The sequence below is a fragment of the Acromyrmex echinatior genome, chromosome 6 (genome assembly GCF_024713525.1).
Source record: "Acromyrmex echinatior isolate Ae372 chromosome 6, ASM2471352v2, whole genome shotgun sequence".
In the NCBI taxonomy this organism is placed as follows: Eukaryota; Metazoa; Arthropoda; class Insecta; order Hymenoptera; family Formicidae; genus Acromyrmex; species Acromyrmex echinatior.
In genome coordinates this window covers 8,466,901-8,483,475 of record NC_141857.1, presented here as the reverse complement: position 1 = coordinate 8,483,475, position 16,575 = coordinate 8,466,901, and the positions used below count along the sequence as shown (strand labels likewise).

At 36.6% G+C, this 16,575-nt stretch overlaps 1 protein-coding gene and 1 long non-coding RNA gene across 3 annotated transcripts in view; both read right to left on the bottom strand.

Moving 5' to 3' along the window:
- The window catches only part of LOC105145246 (neurotrimin), a 71,220-nt gene that overhangs the window by 10,667 nt on the left and 43,978 nt on the right, over positions 1 to 16,575 (bottom strand). The gene's annotated exons all lie outside the window — the stretch shown is intronic.
- On the bottom strand, positions 470 to 9,420 carry LOC147909347 (uncharacterized). Its single transcript, XR_015545464.1, has 2 exons — positions 5,739 to 9,420; positions 470 to 5,499 (listed from the first exon to the last, which is right to left on the bottom strand). It is a non-coding gene; the product is annotated as an uncharacterized LOC147909347 (long non-coding RNA).

Here is a 16,575-nt window from a genome sequence, read left to right as displayed (position 1 = left end):
TTTTTTAAAGAATTTTATTTTCTTATTTTATTTCGTAATAATGAAAAGAATTTTAAGGAGTTTAAAAATTGGATTTATTATCTTACACTACAAACAAGTCAAGTTTGATTGAAAAAGGAATGTATATTCTAAAAAGTAAAATATAATTTATATAAAATAGTGATTGTATACCATATGATCTAATTTATACATCGTTTTGAATCATAATATAATATATCATATGTAAATATTATCTCTACGTTCAACAAGATTAGATTCAGGATTATGAAAGATAAGATCTGATAAATATATACAACCTAATTATTTAATACTGATTATCATAAGATTATCATTCATATTTATGCGTATTATCTACATTCGGATGCTGTCAGACGCGGTTGAACAGGTGAATGACTCCGTTCCAATAAAACCGAAACTCTCTCAGCCTCTAGAAATGACTTACGTCTCAGAGTTTCCGCGATGCAATCGCTTTCTTTTTTTTCCCCTAATGAATTGCGTTAGTGTCTTCCGAAGAGAGAATATCGTCAAGAGAGAGAGAGAGAGAGAGAGAGAGAGAGAGAGAGAGAGAGTTGCGCAATCTCCGGCACGTACGATTCAGAATAATCCGTTATTGCCACGACTAGTCTCACGAGTCCAGTTCGCCATCACGAGATTGGTGAAAATAACCACACGCGGCTATAACGCCCGTTGGGAGAAATAGCGAAAAGGGACGACATTCGGAACTGGCTACGTGCCAAGCGGGAAGATAACGTAGATCCGCAGATGCTCCGCCATCGCAGCAGCCATGCGACCCTCCGCACCATCGTCGGTGACAGCAAAATGTATAAGAACGAACCACAAGAGAGTGCAACAGAAAGATATTGAAAGCCTTACACATAATCTGTGGCTAAAAAATTTGCGTGCTCGATATAATCAATATGATCCGAATTAATTGAGACATATGATTTAAGCATATTTTTTATTATTAAAATTAATAGTTGGATTGATAAGAATAAATCAATTAAATAAAAAATAATATATATTTTTGGTCAAAGCGCATCTGGGTTCTTAATTATATTCATATGTAAATTTTTACAAATATATTTTTCGGTTTTTATAAATTGGATGTCAATTTGATTTGTTGGATTTGAATCGTAAACTGAAGCTGAAATGTTAATATTTCAAGTAAATAAATAATGATATATGTATTTATAATTACGTTATTTATATCTCTGATATAAATAATGTAAAAAATCTTATTGAAAGAATGACAACAAAAAGATGGTTCCTTTCGTCCGTTTTTTTTGGACCCTGTGTCAATTTTTGGATTGAACTGTGTGCCAAATGATACTCCACAATGAGATATTAATTACAAAAAAGTTTTAGGTTGAGGTGACAATTGTTATCATAGCTGGAAGGGGGAAAGGAAGGATCACATCTACGCGAAAATCCGTTTTCTTTTACATTCCCAGCTCTGATAATAATTGTCACCTCATCTTCAAATTTCTCTCTAATTAATGTCTCAATATAAGTAAAATTTGGCACACAGTTCAGTTCCAAAATTGGGCCCAAAAAATGAGCGATTTTTGCGTTCGCTCCTTACTTCTTTTATTAAAAAAATTATGATGCAACGATTTTATCCTCATGTGAATATTTCAGGAACACGTTTATCTAAGCATAGCGTAAGGAACATCTGAGCAGCCGCATATATGTACAGCAGGACTTTTATCGAGTTCAAAAGAGCCTGATTTAGACTCAGCTCACGTGCTTTAGAACTAGTGCTCTAAGCAGTTCCGAAACCGTCTTTCATCGGACCTTCTCGAGAAGCCGCCTATTTTGGAGAATATACGATGGAGACTATACTACCCTCGAAAGTAATGATATTCCGAGAAGATTCGATCGAAAACGACGAGCGCAATAATAAAAAAAGTACAAAACGTTATTATTCCAGCAGACAATTCTTTACTGATTGTAAAGCTAATAATGTTGTAATTACGACAAACGAATCGTCTAATGATTTCCGTGGCGAATCTTTGTCTTGACAGCACAATGAACCTGATTCGCAGTACAGTAGCGATCTTGTAGTCTCGTCACGCAGAAACTCAAGCCCTAGCGCACGTACATTACTACCAATTCTTTCCCTTGTTTGGAAAGCGATGTTTCTAAGAATCATGCGGTTAATCGCATTGAAAATGCAGACACAGATCTCAAAATTCTCGTGTTATTATTAACTTAATTCTCGGCCTCTTTCAATCGATGTGATTACCTATTTAAATTTATACACTTTTCCGTAGTCATATTGGAGCGCCATTTTTAAGATTAATATAGCTTTTAAATGACTAATTGTTGACGATTGTACTAATCTAACTTAAAAATAAAATCGTAAAAGCAAAGTTGTTCAAAGTGTAACATTTGAGGCATTGCGTCCTTTTTGCTTTTCAATTGAAAAAAAGTGAACCACAGGAAACGATCTGTTTTGAGGGAACATGTTGTTTTTTCTTATAGTACCTGTAAGAAGTGGTTCCAGCAATTTAAGAACGGAAATTTCGACTTTCATGATGAAAAATGTCCAGGATAATCAAAGAAAAGTCAACAATGACTTTTTTCCGAAGTGGAATTCGACAGAAGAGCTCTTCAAAAGATGACGCAAATGTGTAGAAAGCGAGGGAGATTACTTCGAAGATTAGGTAACTATTCACTTTTTATAAATTAATATCAAAGTTCAGTGAAAAAGGCCGAGAATCAAGTTGCGGATCTAATAATTACATTATCACAGGATTTTTCTCAAACTATAATTATCTCTGTTTTACTTTTTAAAATTATTTAAGTTATTATCCATTATTGATCGGTACGGTTTTCTCAAATTGGAATTCATTACTTAATAAATTTAGATAAAAGATAAAATCATAAAGATGAAATCATATGTATAATATACAGGTTATATCAAACAATGGCCGCAATTATGATATATCACCTTTAAATTCGACTTTAAATTCGATCTTTTTCTGAAGTCATCTTACGATAATTTATTGGTTTCATCCGATACCTTCTGCTCTACGAGATATATAGATAATTTCCATCATTGATAGAAATAATATTATTAGTCCTATTTGTGTTCCTTCGTCTTATCGAGGGTCTTCTCGAGAAAGCTCAATGCTGTATATCGTAGGTAGTTTAAAAGGCCGTTAAATAGTGAGTCAGCTCATAGAGAAAGAAAGAAGACCATGTTAAATCGCGCGTGACCGGGATCGTTTCGGGTATCAAGAACACGAAATGTTGCTGTGAATAACATTAATCTTCTTCTGGGCTGGACGTGAACAAGCAAGATCGGCCATAATACATTTGCAAGAAAATATACTTTCGAGCATTTACATAATTCTTTTATTTCAATCTTCTGTCGTTCGACTTTTTTCAGTAAGTTTGGAACAGTAATCTTTTCTCATAAAAAAATATTACAGCCTCGTACCATAAAATATTGAATTAAAAACGTTGTCTCTGCGTGTTATCTGTATTTTTCATTATTTATAATTACTCCCGTCATTAAAAGCCTACACTTTCTCAAACATCAATTACGTTATATGTTTTTCAAGTAAAATACACTGCAAATAATGCAACGTATAATCCGTTGAATGCATTCGCTTTAAGTAGAGGAATGTATCGCCGCCGACGCGCCATAATGGTGTTATCTCCTTCATTACCGTCGGTACAAATAAAAGAATATATCGCAAGAAAAGGATACTTCACATTTCTCCGCCCACCGTATCGGATTGCATGACACAACGAAATAATGTCCACCGAAACTCAATCTGAAGTATTACATCATGTATAAATGCGGTGACCTGATAAAAAAGAATTGATTATATTCTTGTTAAAAATCAGCAGCGGTCGCGAGAATACACGTTAAAATTCGACCAAAAGTATGGACTGAAATATACCCCAAATATAACCCAAAAAAGATGATTTTTTTTCACCCTCAATTTTTGGACTGAATTGTGTGCCAAATAATACCCTACATGAGACGTTACCTAATCACAGAGAAGTTTTATGTTGATAGAGATAATAGTTGTTATCATAACTGAAAAAGGGGGAGGGAGTCACGTATTACGCCTACACGAAAATCAGATTCAAAACAAATGTCATGTTCTTTGAATATAGTCAATATAATGGAGTACACCCATTATATCCAAGCCTGATACATGCAATGTATCTAAGACTAAAAAACAAAATCAAGAGAGATAAGACTTAATAAATTCTTCCATTGAGAATTGATTTATAAAATCACCAGGATAAGTGATGTTGAATTGATCTTCATCGATTAAATTAACCTTCTTAAATATCAGCTTCTCAGACCTATGATAATTAGATAATGAACTTTGATTCCCCTCCCCTCTGATAACAATGAACATCTCAACTTGAAACTTCTCTATGATTAATGTCTCATTATAAGATATCATTTGACATACAGTTCAGTCCCAAAAGGATAATTTTTTGGATCACTCTTTTATTGTAAAAAAAGATACCACAGTTGCGCTTAAAACATTAGCGACGTTTGTTCAGATGTCATTTGTTAATGACTGTTTCATTGAAAAGTAATGAGGTCAAGTTGAATTATTCTTAGCATGTATTAAATAATGATAAATTTTACTCGAGACATCTCCCACACATTATAAATTAACTGTCTTATTTCGCTCGCAAATTACGCAAGATATTACCGCAATTAACGCAATTTTCGCGAGAAATGTGTGTTAACTACCTCGCAATCAGCAATCACCAAGGCTCTATCAATTATCAAATTGTTACGTCTAGGCGTCCTTATGGCAATCACTGGAAGCCAAAGAAAAAGCAAATCGCGCAAAATAAAGCTCTCAGGTTCCGCGATCCGACGTTACGTACAAGCAAGTGCGCATCGTAAAGTCCGTTAAATGATAAGACTAACATCGATTTAAATAGATGACAAGATAAGAACGGTGAGAAAATACACTCATTCTAATGCGCCCGTGCATAGCAGGTCCGACCTTAAAGCATGATAATTGCGTTTACCGGTGATAAACTAAACGTTTAACGCTCTACCAACCGCGAAATATACCTTCGTTCAAAACGTTCAATTTATCGCGTAACTTAGCCAACCAGATCCAATCGTGAGTATCCTTCTCCTTCAGCTGATCCTTATTTGTGCACGTGGCCACTGTCACGCTGCTATTAGATGATGTCATCCTTTAAGCCGACGTTCCTCGACTTAGACATCCTTAATTACCGCGCAGTCGTCATTACCGTCACAATTAATAGGATGAGACGGACACACAACGCCCATTTACGTCTGTCTAATAATTTTCTCGCTGATGTCCCCCTTTCCTGCTTTCACCTTTCCGTTCGCGACATTTGCCCATTCGCGTTGCTCATTTGCCGTGCTAATTGTTCCCGCCTCTTCGGGGAAACAGGTAGGTATTTATTTCGTTTATGTACCTCGCAATCGCGATGGATTGATGGTTTTCGCTCTTTCCACAGCTGGTGCGTAATCACCTGTATACACGAAAATCGTCCGACCGTTATTAATCACAAAACGGATGCCGGTCTAGATTAGATCATTACACGGAGATATCCGATTCGAGTAATTACGCTCGCGCGAGCTACAATCAGGTCCGCGCTAAGAGATCGCGATGGATTCTAATGGGCCGTAAATACGTTACGCGCGTTTCCTCTCGATACAGAGAAGGATTCGATGCAAATCGAACCGCACCGAGGCACAATGTAAGACCCACCGTTAGTCACGGTTGACCTACTTGTCGGCGGTCCTCAGTAAATCACATGGCGAGGATGCTCGACGGAGAAGGGATTCCCGTAAATCCCTGATGAAAACGCCGTGTCGTGACTCGTCCAGATAACGACTTCGGTCCTTGACACTGCACAGATCGATGCACCGTTGTGCATTGTGCTGACCATCGCTGTGTCATGGACCGCATTAATTGATCAGTCAGCCGTCGGCGTTCAGAGATGCGGGATCGTAGATTGCAGCCACTGGATCAAGAAAGACGTCCATCCAAGATTATGTACATTTTTTTTTACGGATCGGTTTCCGTAAAAATTATATTTTGATAAAGATAAATTAGATAAGTTAGAAGCGTCATTAGACTAATCTAATTTATCTTATTGGGACATAAAAATGATTCTTTCGAAACTTTATACGACTAAGTACCCACAAAAATCGATCGTGACAACTATATCAAGCACTTCCGCGTGGAGTGGAACTTGTGAGACTTCATTGTAAGGAAAAAAAAAGGCATCAGCGAGTTCTTTAAGTTTATATACTTGGCCGCGCGATGCAATCATTTCTACGAAGACTTCGTTGGACCAGTTTGTCGAGTTTCATACATGGAAAAACGGGCCTTCCTGAAAAGTCAACCGGCATGCATTCCGCTCTCTCGGGGAGAAGAGCGGCGATCGTAAACAATTTTATTGACCTTTATATCGTATCTAGGTGCATCTAGGTTTCATCCATGATGATCGATATTACGTCGTTGGAATAGATTGAGCGAGAAAATGATAATCCGTTTAGAAAAACCGGATATTGTCCGGTGCACAAACCTCAACGCTAAAGTGTCTTATGCCGGGTTGCATACTTGTACTTTCAACTTACTAGTCAGTCCACTTTACGTGACACACGACCAAGCGACACTCGAGCCAAGGAAAATACCATCGCGTGATTCGATCGATTTATGATATCGCATACTAACATTGACCTATCTATGGCCTTCGTTTCGAGAACACCTTCGTCCTACAGATTATCGAAGGCAACGATGGTACCTTCCATACCCCGAGGTTCCTTCATATCGCGACTCGAGATCTCACTGAGGATACTCATTACACAGATAGTCGTTATGTATTATCGAGTGCCGTTAGGCGAGGGGATGCTCTGCAAGCGATCTCGCAATGAGAAATAGTCCATTGCAGTTTGAGGAGTTGAGTTGTCCTTTTCTCTTCCTAATTTTTCCTTTGCTTATACATCAAAATCCGAAAGAGTAAAAGCGAAAAGTTCAAGACAAAATATCTATGTCAATTGATCTACGTGCGAGTTTTTTAAATAATAAACTGGTAATTAGATTGGATCTTCGATTTAGTTCCATATGCTGATCGCTGGTTTAATTTATATTATTGGTATTCGGTTCGACAATGGTACTTGGTTTTTGCATTCCTGTGTAAGAGAAGATTCTTTGTTCACGTGGCGTTCCGCAGACCGTTATAAATCACCCTCGCGGCGCAGTCGAACGCATAATTTACTCACCGCCTAGTACAACCGAACGCGCTCTTCCGGTTACGCAACCGGTTGCGCTTACGCGAGGCTCCATTGTTGTCGTTCGCATTTACATGCCGAGGATGCACCCACCCGTTTTCAGCCTCATTCACCGGGACGCCGCAGATGCATTCAAGGATTATATTGTTTCCTAATATGTTCACCGTTCAGAACTCGCCTCTGTCTCAATGGAGATCGTTGTCCCGCTCGATACAAAGTGTCGTTCAGAATCCCTCCGAATCTAAAGAGCTCTGAAATGAGAAATTATATTGCGCCTTTCATCGAAGGATATAAATCACGCCGGATATCACTTGTGAAAAAAAAACGTTAACGAGCTTCATCGAGTATTAATACAGTAAAGTGGAAGAGACGACTGAAATTAATTATATAACAATTTTTCCAAGAGTTGGCTTTCATCAATCATATTAAAAGTATAACTTTTGTATATTATTCAATTATAATGGCAAATGTGTTTCTTGTATTAATAACAAATTAATAAATCTCGAATTAATGTTCATACAATTTATTTATTCATTATTCATACAATTTATTTATTATTCATTTGTGGTTCTTAAATTATCCCCGGCATTAATTCATATGAATATATTATATGAGTACGTCGGAACGCTTTTGCTTGGTTTCGGTAGCTAACACGTTTGTGGGACCGCGGGATAATTACGTCATTATTATAAACGAGGGTCAAGACGCGGGATCACTCTCGCATGGGCAAAAAAGGCGAATGCTGACGCTACTGAGAAGTTTCTTGGAGCTAAGTTAACCGCGTCCGCGGTTGCTACCGGGCTTTGGTAAACTCGTCTCTTCCTCTCCCTCGTTGAGAAGCAGCTCTTGCAACAGAATAATAATGGGATGGAAGGTGAAAGGCGGAGCGTACTTGAATCCTCGGCCTAACCGACTCCATGAGGAATTTGACAATCTTCTCTCTTTTTTCTTTTACTCTATGAGAAATGATGATACAGCGATGATGAAGTGGACTTGGAACGGATGGTAAATGTTTGCTCGCCTTTTAATGCCAAAGTTTTCGACGAAGTTTCGACCGAGGAATGGCGAGCCAGGCCGTATCGTATTGGATGTTGAGTGACTGAGGGTTTTTTTTTGTTAAATGGCACTTAGCAAAAAAAAAATTCAAACGGAAAGCGACTGAAGGAAGGCGGCGGCAAACTTTAGTGAATCAAACGCACACATTAAACAACATTATCGCGTATGAAGTAATGGAGATAATTTCTATCAGTTTACTGAGAACGTTGAATGAAATGAGAGAAGGAACAAGAAAGTACAGTATCGCGATTCCCCGAGAGAGAAAGTCTCATGGAATCTTTTGAACTCGACGCTCATACACGAAAATGAGCTGTTTCCTGCCTCTAAATCTTTGGCACGCTTACGATTATTTAGCGGGACATCAAGCTGAGTGGACAAATTGAAGTGACTCGTTGACGGAATTATTTAAATGAAAGCGTGACTCGAGCCTAGCGTAAGATGTGCGTCTCGCATAATCATTAGCGACTCTGCTTGCGCGTCTAGTACTGCTTCTCGAAACGTCTGTTTGCGTTAGGTTTAGTAAGTCGAGAAATTGCAGAATTAACATCTGAAATGATGAATAATTTTTAACACAATAATAGAAAATGAAGAAACGAGCTACTCAATAAACGAGAATGGTTTAAAATGGACTGAAATTTTTTTCCATCCGAATGTATGTGCGTATTTTAAATAGCGAATACTTTTGTTTGAATTTAATTGGATTCAATTGGATTCAATTAGATTCAATTGAATGCAATTGGAAAACTGCATTTCCTATTCAAAATTTTGAATTGAACAGTATTCACAATGCACAGAAAAAGCTAATATTTTTAGATTGAAAGGCACAGAGATATGCTCCATGCAATTTCTATAAATGAATAAAAATGCATTCAGAATTAAAAAGCATTTGTTTTAATATTCGTGAATATTTCTGAAAATCTGAATTCATTTCAATCCATTCTCGTTTGCTGGGTAATGAGAGTGAAGTGCTGTAAGCACGTTATGCACGTTATGTGTAAATCATCGATTATTTGATCGTTTCAACTCACGTTTGAGTCATCCTCAGCAATAACTGCATACAATTATATCGATTCGCGTCTAAATAAATCGAAGATTTACACATCAAAATTGCGCAACGCTTACAGCGCTTCACTCTCATTAGCCCATTTCTTCACCTTTCATTATTATAACAATCGCGAGAATCCATACAATTTTAAATTGTTATTTAAACTTGTATTTTTTAATTGTTTTAATAATTTTTAAAATTGAAATAAAAAAAATTGTTCAATAAGATAAAAATGGCTATATAGAAATATGGAAAGACGAAAAATCGTTTCATTAAAATTTAAAATTTTGTTGGATATAGATAGATCTGAAAATAATTTTGGATCATCAAAATACAATAATTATATCAGAAACTATAAAAATATGAGAAACGCTGCAAATCATTTTAATATTCTGGCAATCAATTTTCAACAAAATTATCTTGATAGAAAAAATTATTTTCAGATCTATGTATATCCAACAAAATTTTAGATTTTAGTGAAACGATTTTTCGTCTTTTTATATTTCTATATAGCCATTTTTATCTTATTGAACAATTTTTTTAATTTTAATTTTAAAAATGATTAAAACAATTAAAAAATACAAGTTTAAATAACAATTTGAAATCTAAATCAAGCAAAATTTTAGATCTTTCAGCAAAATGTTCCTCTCTTTCCATGAATAAATCTATTTGAATCGCGACTGTAATCTGGATCTCTTTCTTTCAACGTCTTCGAAGATATCGTCATCACTGACACGTACGTCGTCTTATATTGAAAAAGATAATATCATATATAATATATTCTAACATCCCATTAATCGCCTGTCAATTTATAGCACTCAAGAAGCATACAAACTTGAAGACGTGGCGCTTGTCAGAAATTTTCATCACGAGTCGGTTCGTTCGGTTTGCGTCCAGGCTGATGTCGCGCTCGTACATTCTACTAATAGGAAAATCAAGTACCATGCGACGAGAATGAAGCTTGGCAGAAGTGCGACTTTATGAGAGACAGAGGAAGGACTCGCGTAATACGTCGGCTATATCGGGATGGACGGTATGTTGTCGACTGTATGTTGTTCTGGCGGTTAATTTCGCTGTTCCTAGTTGCATGCCGCACCGAGGTCATCGGCCCGGGCAAGTAACGAAGCAACAGGCCCGACTGATTTACATGGTGGCTTAATGACTTGCACTAAATTTAGTCGCGACCAACGATCAGCCACCACTCATTGTTCTAATTATCCGCTAACTCGACTTATAAACGCAGGGATAAGCGCGATCGGTATCAGCGATAAAGCCATTGCGCCTAATTGCTCTATGCAATCAGAATACTGTGAGTAACCACGTTAATGCAGTATCTACATTAATCACTTAAGGGCAAGTGTGTTGCAAATTTCGAACGTTTACTTTAAAATTGAATTTCAGTTAAATTCAAGAGCAAATTAGTTAGGGGAGAGTGACCTAAATCGGACCGTGTTCTAAGTAAGATATTTTTAATTTAAATGAATACGGTTAAGCAGATTTGCGTGCTATTTATAATGTAACGTCCTTATAAAACACCGAACATGTGACAGCAGTTCGACAGTTCTGTGTCATAATATTCATAGAATAGACACAAATATATATTTTCAGCTATCGTGTGAAAATTTTTTAAAAAAGAAAATCCTTGTAAATCATTATTTTAAAAGATGTTAAAAATTTGGAAGGTAATTGATTTAAGATAATTAAAGAGTGCAGAATTCAAAAATATCAAGCGTTTTGTGATCACTTTTGCGGTTTATTGTAAAATTTGTTCCAAAGTTCGAAAGGATCCGTGTCCAAATCATATCTCTTTTTGAGTGTTTAAATCGAACCAGTACAGCAGTACAGTAGATAATTAATAGGCTTGTATACTGATGATCGGTCGATTAGATCTAGTCCAAGAAATTAAATCAGTAAAATATGAGTCATCAGAATCACATTAATTGAATTTTATTGATTTTAATTCCAATAAAAAATATATAAAACTGTCAGTAATTTTTGTTTCTGAATAAAACTTTTATCTTTGATAGAAGACTGTCAAATTGTTCGTTTTTACTCAATATTAACAAAAATACATTAAAATAAAATTCATTAATAAAATAAAATACATTAATTTAAAATTCTATCTAAAAGTCCATAAAAATAGGAGTATTCGAATGGAATCAATAGTTCCAAATCGAACCGGAAAAAGCGTTTTTACATTTTTCATTATAGTTTAACACAGAAAAAAAGATACATCAAAGTGATCTTCAAATGAAAGCAAAAATGAAGAAAATTAAATGATCTTTCCAATGGCACCTTCGGTTTTACGATCGGACTTTATTTACGAGAGCAAAAACTGCAATTACCCCCCCTCTCCCCTATATTCTAAGAATTGATAATGGAAATGTACATAGCATTGTGAATACTAAAATATAGTACTTCTATCCATCAAAAAAGCATCAATATACATATATCGATAATGTAAATATCGATATATTCTTCACTTATTAACTATTTTTTAATAAAAGCAGTAAAAATTTATTTTTTAATTTATTTTTTAATGCATTTTTTAATTACATTCTTAGACGTGAAACAGTTAAAAACATTCGATACATTTTGACGATTTCATCACAACGTGTTTTATACAAATCTTTTTCATTTATTCAATATCGTATTATACTTGCAGTGTATGGAGATTGAGAACGCAATCACTTATTAACTATAAGAAGACAAGCAACTTCTTTATGTTTGTGCTTTTCTCACTTTCCGACTAGGAGATTGATGATCTTATATTTCCAAAGATAAGAAGATATTCTTTGTTAATATATTAATTATATATTTGCTGAAGATGGCTAAAACCGAAGCCAAAACGTTCAAACTAACATCTTTTAATATTATTAATTATTATATTATACTATTAATGATTATATAAATATAAATTGCGCACTTTTTATCGCGCTGACTCCAAAGTAGCCCCCTTAAATCTATATTATATTTTTACAATTATTAAATTCTTTATTCTAAATTGTCATTATTTTTTAATGACAATGTCATTCCTAGAAGATTAAAGAAATGCTTTAATTTTAAAATATTGCAACTCTATTACAAAAATATGACACATATCAAGGAAAAAAGGTAATTTTAAATCACAATTTTAATTCATAATTTCACAGATGTGACAAACAAAATACAAAAATGAAATTAATTGAAAGAAAGAAATGAATGGCACACGGATAGCTGGAATTTCTATGAAAGGGGTTACGAGTTATTACCTCCAAATGAATAAAAAATACATTCATGAATAAACAATAATCCGTAATATCGTTATATTAATTGATCCGCGTATACGAATAGAGGAAAAAGACGTTAGAGCTGTAATGTACACACGAGTCACGAAATGATTGCGAGAACGACAGTCGAAAATGTGGGACGATACGAACAACAGGGCCCTTTCATCGTCACTTTTCTCGTTTCTACGTGCGGCTGCGTTTTGCCCGCGTGCCAACAATCTCCCTCCCTCCCTCCCTCCCCCTCCCCTCTCACTGTTTGTGCATGCTGTGTTGTACAAGGACGGAAACCGCCTGCGTTTTTAACACCCGCTCCATGCGAGACCCGCGAGACTCAGCCGAGGGTCTATTATTAGGAACGATAGAATTCGTAACAAAGGAACAGGGAGACAACCCTCGCACACCAGACGCGTACCATGTCGTTCCGCTCGAAGGGACTCCGCCAACGCAAAATTTTGGCAGCTGCTTAAGAAGATCGATATTCATCATCCCTTGGAATGACAGTATAGAAGTGAATTTATTTTTTTTTATCAATATTTAAAAATAAACAATTTTAGCAAGAATTTCCTTTTTTTTTTCTAATTAATTATTTCCAGAACAGTAAAATTGTCTTCTATGTAAATTAATTTTTACGGTCGTAAATTAAGCGAAACTACTATTTTGTCGAATTGAAAAAAATTGTTTTATTTCTCAACGTTTCGAACTAACTGATTAAAAAATGTTTCAGGAATATGTGTCACTGTTAAAACTAACGGATGAATAAAAATAACTCGGGTCATAGAGCTCGTGTGAACTGACGATTAGCGTGAGTGACGTAACGCGCCTCGATGAGATCGTTAATTAGCTTTGTCAAGTTGCGCGATATCTACATAATTGCGGGCATCTCCAAGATGCAGCTCGAACTTTTTGCACACTTAAAACGAGGAGGCTCGCGAATGCCAGGCTGCATAAATTATGCGTGCACTTAGACCTCCGGCGATAATGTAAATGAGATCGGCGTTTGCCTCTCCAATGTCGGAATTCAGTAGCGTTTAATAGTTCCACGTATTATCGCGTATTATCGCGAAGTGCATCCGCGAGCGAGAGAAACGCGGTTGGAGAGTCCCCGACATCACCAACTTGCGAGGAAGAAGCGGCTCCGATATTTTCTTGGAACATTACTCATTTTTATTGGACGCGCGATTAAACGAGACCCGGGCCGACGCTCGTTCTCTTCGCATTACGATGGAACCTTATCATCGGAGCTTATTAACTTGAGCCAACGATGCAGTTTCGATGTTTCGTGCTCTAAATACCAACATTTGCCGCATATATGATTCAGAATCCTTTATTTTCAAAGAAATCTTTATGACCAAAATATCATTGTCATGTATAAATTACTTTTTACATAAATATATATATCGATGTATGGACAAAAGTCTTACTTTATAGCTTCGTTAAGCGATGATAGATTAAGATAATATCTTCGCAAAAAAGTAAGAATTTAGAAGGATGCTATTATCGAGATAATCGGTCGATGCTTCAAACGATCTGTGCTGCCAAATCTGCCGATTTCCTCGACGCGATCGCGCGCCGATCAACCGGCCGCGATAAATTTACACGGCAATAATTCACGCGTAGCGTGAATTACACGGCCTTGCAACGTTTGATTGCAAACGAAAATAAACCGTCCCTTTCCAGGAATTTGGCTTACGTTTGTTCATCGATTCTACAGCGAAGATGGGGAAAGAGAATTAGGTGCGGGTTTAACGCATCGTTCAGTTTCCATCGATCCGTTGGCGCAACCGGTGGGTTCGCAACTTTGCGGAAGAACGAAACGAGGAAGAACGAGATGTCTGCCCGCAACATTCGTAATATTATAGCAACTAGCAACAACAGTTAAACGGACCCCTCCGGCCTGCACGCTAATACGCATACCCACGATGGAGTTTAACGAGCAGAAAAATTGTGCGTTGATCGACCTCGTTGAAATGAGGAACGCTCCCCCGTAGGTAGGAGGACGTAGAGCTCGATACCCTCGGCAGGTGCCGAGAACGACAACGAGAGGCACAACTCCGTTCATAAAGATCGCCCTTATCCAGCTGTGGCCTAATTCGTGACCGCTGTGTACTTTAGAGTGACGAGCGAGCGAATGGCTCTGCTCTATTAATACGTGAGACATTAAGTCGAGAGACCAGCAGCACGCGAGCCCTAAATTTCTATCGAAGCCAGACCCGTTATCGCCGCCAGCCTCTCTTGCGATAAGTATTATCGTTACCGCCTCTCATCGACGATTGATTATGCTTCTCGTTGCGAAGATTCAATGGCAACGGATTAACGCGGGTGTCGCCATCGAACCACGATAAATGAAGATCCGGTTTAACATCTTCGTTCTCATGGTCGTAAAAAGAAATCAGTTTTGGTTTCGATCAGTTTTTCAGTAAAAAAATCAGGGTTTCGGTCGAAATTGAGAGAAAATTGCGGTGGATAAATCAAAACTGTACGTTGATTAAGTTTAAGACAATTTGAATACGAACTTTGATGTGATCCTAATAATAAATGTAATTTGATTTCTTTAAAAGTTGAGAATGCAATATTGTTATGTTATTATAATTAGATATTTTAATAAAATCTTATTTTTTAAAGAGTACATAAATTTGTTATGATTTCTGAAAATCATACGATCTTTGTAAAATTAATCCAAAAATGTCGATTTCGACTTCGTTCGAAAAAAATATGATTCCGTTAGTTTCTCTCTCTCTCTCTCTCTCTCTGTCTCTTTTTTAAATAAGATTTTATCTAAGTTTCGATTTCGATTTCGTTTTCGGCCGAAATTCAATGACAACCGAATATTTGTTTCTAACTGGAGGTTAAAATGTCTTTGATTTCGGTCGGACTCTATTTTCAAGTATTAATGTAACAATTTTTGTTACGCTTGGAAGACTTGATGCAACAAGAAAAGCTTAATCTAATCTTTTTATTCAGAAAATTCCTTCGAATGTAATTTCATAACTTTAAGATGAACAGCTTTCTCTCGTATTACATCCATTAATTCCAAATTTACAAATTTGATTTTGCGTTCGTATATTGGTATAATTATCGTTACTAAATTAATTTAATTAAGATATGGAATGATTCCTATATTTATAGAGTTTGAAATTTCATCTCCTATTCCGTGAAATTTTCATTAAAGTCGGACTAGGGCCGCCAATATGTGCTAATTGTACTTTTAAGTAATTGTACCACAAGTACAGTTAATCGCGTCACCGTCTTCGTGTTTATTACATCTCACCTCGGCGACGCGACAACGAAAGCGGCTTTAATTCACTGTTGACATCATTTTCCCTGACCCAGAAACTGCTAAAATATTCAATGTACCGCCGACGCGGCGACCTTCTTACGCACAGACGTCATTTTCCGATTATCTGCAATGCGTGATCGAATATTCGGTCGTTTCTACCCCATTAGTTTTTTTTTTTCCAAGTATATCAAGCGTATGTTCTCATAATGATATGAAAATTCAAGTACCGAAATAACAGTTAGACGTTTCCCTGAAATAGACCGCGAGATCGCGGTTGAATATCGTATTCAATTTCGAGCGCAGTCACATTTCTTGGCTAAACGCGTTCAAGGAATATTTCACAATATTTAAAGATATTACAGCAACATTTCTAGTGGTTGCCATTGTGTTTTTCATAGTTTAAACACCGATAAATCTACGGAGATCGCCTATAAAAACTGAAAGTGACGTGCCCAGTCGTAACGCCCACTGCATACGCGAGATATACGACTCGCGAAAACACGTCGGTGTGCAATATCGATGATGCTTGAAGTAACCCGGCCGGATCGAGCATTTCCTCGCCGTTGGTTTTTAGATTGGCGTGCCGAAGTGCCGAAGTGATGCGCATCTCCCGATCGAGCAGCCGTTGACGTCGATGACGGTTTCCGAGTATCGTGTCACA